The following is a 6,607-nucleotide window of genomic DNA, read 5'->3' on the forward strand; positions in this document are numbered from 1 at the left end:
ATCACACTGACACAAGATGACTGTGTGCACAGCCGGTGCACTGAGGTGGGCGGGGCTGGGCTTGATGCTGCATATACAGCAGGGAGCCTGCCTGGGAGTCCAGCCTCCTCCCAGCTGGTGCGCAGAGCTGGGAGGAGGCAGGTCCCTGGCTCTGTGAGGTGAGGCCTGCCTATGGGTCCCACGAGGCTTGCCTGGGGGTCCCCTGGCTCCACGCAGTGAGACCTGCCTGGGAGTTTCTTGGCTCCATATGGTGAGGCCTGCCTGGGGGTTCTGAGGTCCTGCTTCCCAGCTCCTTGTGGCAAGGAGGTGGGACCCCTGGCTCCAGCCTACCTCTTCGGGGCAATCCCTCAAGGAGCCCCAGATGGGTGGGCGGGGCCTACCTCTTTGGGACAATTGATTGTGGGGCTCCTGCACTGTGACAGGGCACAGGACAGCCTGGGGGACCCCCCAAAGTGCATGAATTTCATATATATATATTACCATAATTGAGTGAGAAAGACCAACCCTAATAAGCTGGTACTTTGATATCTTATCTAATAATAGGCAAACATGGTAATTGAACGTACTTTTGCTATGCCTCCCATTGGCTAATCAGTGTGATATGCAAATTAACCATCAACAAAGATGGCGGCTAATTTGCATACTGCAGGCGTGGCTGGCAGAGCTCGACGCTGCCTGCGGGACCTGGGCCCCGGACCCCTGACCCGGCGAGGCAGGGCTGGTAGCACCCAACGCTGCCTGGGGGATCTGGGCCTTGGATCTGTGACCTGGCGAGGGAGTATTCTCAATGGTAGAATATTTGTATTCATTACTTTTGCTTTTTCTAGCCATTAAAGTGAATAATATTATCTCATAAACAGTATCCATTCATATCAACTTAATAGAATACCAGCTGAGAATGATAAGACCCTGAGCTGAGCTCACAGCTAGCAAGCACAGCAGTGGTGGTGGGAGCCCCTCCTGCCTCTGTGGCAGCGCTAAGGATGTCCAACTGCCAGCTTAGGCCCACTCCCCTGCAGGCTCCCAGGCTGTGAGAGGGTACAGACTGGGCTGAAGGGAACCCCCCCACCCCCCGAGTGCACGAATGTCATGCACTGGGCCTCTAGTGTTAATATAAAATAATTTTTCTCTATTTACAAAAGAGAGAATTGTATATAGACAGATCTGGCATCCACTTTGGCATTTACTTGCTGTATAACTGGACAAATTAGCAAACCACTATGAATCTTGGTTTTCTCATATATGAAATGTGGTTATTAATTATACCTTACTCACAGACTTGTAAGGGTTAAATAAATTTATATGTGTAAAGAGTTTAGCATAATATTTGCCACATAATAATCTCTCAATAAATGTTACGAATTGGACATTCTACTTGCATCTTCAGGTTAATTCATTTATACTTCCTTTTTTTCTTTTAACATTTTTTTGGTGCAAAATGGTTAGCAATTAGAACACTCATATATCATATTAAAATATTCTTCACATAAGAAATTTATAGTTTATGAATGGGAGAAGATATTTGCCAATGATACATCCAATAAGAAGTTAATATCCAAAATTTATAAAGAACTCATACAACTCAACACCAAAACACCAAACAGTCCAAGACAGTTCTGGGAGGAGAGGGATAGAGATGTAGAGACTGAGGGGAAAAAAAAGTAAAAGAACTCATGGACAATAGTGACAGTGTGGTGATTGCATGGGGGAGGGGTGTGAGGGGTGGAGGAGGATATATGTGGAATAATGGTGATGGAAAAAAAATAAAATTAAAATAAAAATGGGCAGAAGACCTACATAGACACATACAGATGGCCAATAGACATATGAAAAGATGTTCAATGTCACTAGTTATCAGAGAAATGCAAATTGAAACGACAATGATATATCACCTCACACCTGTCAGAATGGCTATCATCAATATATCAACAAATAACTAATGTTGGTGAGGATGTGGAGAAAAGAGAACCTTTGTGCACTGTTGGTGGAAACACAGACTGGTAGTCACTGTAGAAAACAGTATGGAAGTTTCTAAAAAAAATAAAAATGGAACTGCCTTATGACCTAACAATTCCACACGTGGATATAGATTCAAAGAAGTAAAATATAATAATTTAAAATAACATATGCATCCCTATGTTTATTGCAGTGTTATTTACAATAGCCAAGATATGGAAGCTACCCAAGTGCCCATCAAAGATGAGTATATAATGAAAAAGTGGTACATATATACAATAGAATATTACTTGGCCATTAAAAAATGGAACCTTACCATTTGCAGCAGTATGAATGGACCTAGAGGGTATAGTGCTAAGTGAAATAAGTTAGACAGAGAAAGACAAATACCACATGATTTCACATATAGTGGAATCTAAAGAGCAAAATAAATAAACAAACAAAACAGAAACAGACTCATAGATACAGAGATCAGACTGATGGGTGCCAGAGGGGAGTTAAAGTGTTCAGTGAAAAGGTGAAGGGATTAAGAAGCACCAATTGGTAGTCACAGAATAGTCATGGGGTGCAAAGTACAGCATAGGACATATAGTCAGTAATATTGTAATAACTATGTATGGTGCTAGGTGAGTAGTTCAAATATCAGGGGACCACTGTATAAAGTATATGATTGTCTAATCACTATACTGTCCACTTGAAACTAATGCAAAAATATGGAATGTGAACTGTAGTCTCTATATATAAAAGCCTAAGCAACCAAACGACCGGAACGACCAGTTGACCACCAGGGTGCAGATGCTCAATGCAGGAGCTGCCCCCTGGTGGTCAGTGCACTCCCACAGCCAACCGGCCGTGGTCCCTCCCCTCCACAAGCCAACCTCCCGCAGCCTCTCCTCCCAGCTGACCAAGCGGGAGGGGCCGTGGGAGGTTGGCCATTTGCCCCAATCAGCCTCAATCACCACCAGGTCTAGGGACCCCACCCATGCACAAATTCGTGCACCAGGCCACTCATTGAAAAAATAAAATTAACATAAAACAAACAAAAAATCCCCAACTAATTTGATCTGGTTCTCAGAAAAGAAATGAGTACACCTTAAATTATTCTTATTATACATAAACTTTATATATATTACATATATTTCTATATGAGACAATTTTTCTATTTCTATGTATTTGATGTTTTCTCAGATAAGACCATAACTATTCTTTTTAGAAGCTGCAAAAAAATTGCATAGAATGGCTATACAACTTTTTTTGTTTGTTGAGGGTGATTTTGGTTATATTTTCACTCCAAAATATTTTTTAAAAATGTTTTACATTTTCTTCTACTTTTTTGAATTTTTAAAAGTACACTTTTAAATAATCAGATATTCATTTTGTGCATGCTGAAATGTCTGGCTGGTATAAGGGCTGAGAATTACTTTATGTCACTCTAGTTCTTGTTTCATAATGTGTGTATATGTTTACAACATACAGGGAAGCCCTTCACCCAGCAGTCACTTTGCTATGGATTCATAGTCATCAAAGATATTCTTGTCATTGAATGGGTGAATGCAAACAAGATTTCTAGGTTGGTGATAATGTGAATTGTGGTACCAGATCACAAAGTAGAGCCAAAAAAAATTATAAAAATATAAACATTTCAATAAGAATAAAATTGAATTCTTTTCCTTAGAGATTCTTTTTATTTATATAAATTCTTAGTCAGTCTGTATAAATGTAGTCCACCTGATCACAATAAACAAAGCAACTCTTCTATTATGTGTTGAGGTTTTTGGAAATTTTCTTCTTTAAAATATCTGCTTTAAAAACAACTTTTACTGGTTCCCCGGTCAAAATTATAGTTGCTACTTTCTTCTGCCTCAGTATTGCATTCATTAAACCTAAGTGAAAATGATGCACACTATGCTCAAAGGCTGTTCTATACTTTTCAATAGCTATTTTCAAATGTTTTTGTTTAAATACAAAGTTGGTAAAATACATTTTTAAATAGCTGGAGTTGTTTGTGTATAGACTATGGTTACAGGAACATTTAACTATGGAACTATTACCAAATAAAAGCTATGCAGTATTAAGTTTTCTTCAATTGTTACTAGTAGAATACATTTCTTTTTATATAATACTATGAATAGCTGCAGTTTAAAACACTAACATGTTAATTTGTCTAAATTGTGCTGGTGTATATTATGCTATCTGTTCTTCTTCTGGCATGGTTAGTTTTTAATGTTAATTTTTAAAAAATAAAATTGTGAAAAATGAAAATATGAAAAAAAAACTTCTGTTTTTATGTGACAAATTCTTTGTTATCCCAGAAAATAGAAAACAGCTTCACATGGATTTCAGAAAAAACACAGTCCATTAAAGCGGCTTCTGTTTTAACCAATGTATTCCATGAGCCTTGCTAACAAAGACAAATGAATAGATTTCTGTTTTCTTCTTTTCTGTGGAAATACGGCCAATGGTAAAATGGCCAAAATTGTATAGAAAAGTTAAAATGAAGCATGGACCCCAGACAACTCAGGCTGGACTCAAGCTCCATGTAACTTCACAGTGGCTGAGCCAGAGCTTAAACAATGAGATTGAGATGGATAAACTTGAAAATCTGCTTTATAAAATTTACTCAAATAGGAAATTGGAGGTAAAGCAGATCTCAGACTGAATTTCCTGTGAGCAAAATAATGCATTATTTTTCTAGGGACAGAGTGCACTAGGAATTTATGCGATGGACAGGGAAGATTCTAGAATGAGAAATTATATTTCTTAAAACTCTCCAGAGACTACTGCAGAATCATGTGACCTGAAGAAGTCGTTCCATGCATCTCCTGATTTCCAGGAAAACATATTTCTATGCTAGTGCAAGAGGTGACATTTTATTTTCACCATAAAAGAGTCTCTTAGGAGGTTATTTTATAGTTTCTCTCTCAGACCCATTCCAAAGACTTTTCTTGGTCCAGACAGGACTCATATCTCTTATAAAAGATGGAGAGCAGGTAGACTAGCTTATTCAGAGCTTGGGGAATGTGTGAGAGAGTAATTTAAAGTTTTTCCTTTTATCAACAAAATTTTATCTATATCCTTCTAATGTTACTGAGCCAGAACTACAGAATGATTTTCCAGTATTCCAGAGGATATAAAATATACCATTGCCAACTTCAAATTTGTTTTTCTTCTACATGTGCATTTTACACTGTGTGGGGGCTTATTTGTTGCTAACTATTGGTGGCAGTGATTTAAAAAAGCTTGTTAATGATTACCAGAGGGGTAGGGGGTAGGGGAAGGTGAAATGGGTAAAGAGGGTCAATTGTATGCTGACAGATAGAAACTAGACTTTTGGTGGTAAATATGCAATTAGTGTATACAGCAATTTCAACCTTTTTCATCTCATGGCATACATAAACTAATCACAAAAATTCTGCAGCTCACTCTAAAATATAGTATATATTTTGCTGATCTGACAAAAAAAATAGGTATAATTTTGTTTCATTTATACTGGATGCCTATTGTTGTGTTGGCTGTAGTTATTTTTTTTTATTGGACAATCTAAGGGAAAAGAGGTCAGTGCCCCTGACTAAATAGTCAGGTATTGCATGTTTTAAAAATTCTTGTAGCACACTGGTTGAAAATTTCTAGTGTATACCGATATAAAATGATCATGTTGTACACCTAAAAGTTATATAATGTTTTTAATCAATGTTATCTCAATTAAAAAAAGAAAGAAAGAAAAAGAAAGGGGAAAAGAAAATACCTGGCAAGGATGACATCAACTCTTAACCTACAAATCACCATTAATACATCAAACAACTTTTTTTCTATGAGTTCATGAGCCCGAATCAAGCAGCTATTACAAATCAATCAGCACTGCCATAGTAGACAAATTCTGATCTCTAAGCCCCAGCTTTTAATCAATCACCATAGCCTGTCAGGGACCAGACGGCTAAAGATTTCAATGCAAGATGGACTTCAAAAGCTAGAGAAAGACCTCAAAAATTACATTTTGGTTTTCTTTTGTGAATTTGCTTAATTTTAAGTGGGCGAAGATCTTTATGCCACTGGAAAAAGGAAATTCATTTACTAGAACAGCACTCACATTTGCATCAAAATAATCCAGCCACTGTCCTTCCAGACAAAGGAAGAAAGAATGCTGAGATGTAAGGGTATTTGCTTCTTTTGAACATGAGTAGCAGAAGCAGGTCTGTTGTCATAATGCTCCTGACAGTAGCTAGCAACAGGAGGTTGGGGAGTCTGGCACCTGAGGCCCAGGTCCTCAAGTTGTGTCATCTCCTCTTGGGCACAGTGTTCCTGATGTTTTGATGCCAGACTCAGGACCAGGCTCTTCACCCGATTTTGTACATGGGGTTCTTGGAAGAAGGTGATTTCAACTAAGTTCCCAGAGTTTACTATGTCCATCATTAACCAGATTTGGTTCATCCTTTCTATGTCAGGAATTATGGCTTGGTCTGGGCCAAGATAGAGTCAGCCAGTCATGCCTCCAGTAAAACACCAACAGGTCTCTCAGTTCCTGTACAGGAAACCACCACTACCGGGGTGTGAACCATGGTGGTGGAAGTAGTATCCTCAGCAGCCTGTACAGGGGTTGGGCAGACATCCACTGAGCCCCCTGGACTGCAGCACTGCCTGGTGGACCATGCTA

General features: G+C 38.8%; 1 pseudogene; it reads right to left on the bottom strand.

The window, feature by feature from the left end:
- Window positions 1-6,363, bottom strand: part of LOC107182063 — a 100,748-nt pseudogene extending 94,385 nt beyond the window's left edge.
- Window positions 6,364-6,607: the final 244 nt, after the last annotated feature.

Source organism: Myotis davidii, unplaced genomic scaffold (genome assembly GCF_000327345.1).
Source record: "Myotis davidii unplaced genomic scaffold, ASM32734v1 scaffold53, whole genome shotgun sequence".
NCBI classification, from domain to species: domain Eukaryota; kingdom Metazoa; phylum Chordata; class Mammalia; order Chiroptera; family Vespertilionidae; genus Myotis; species Myotis davidii.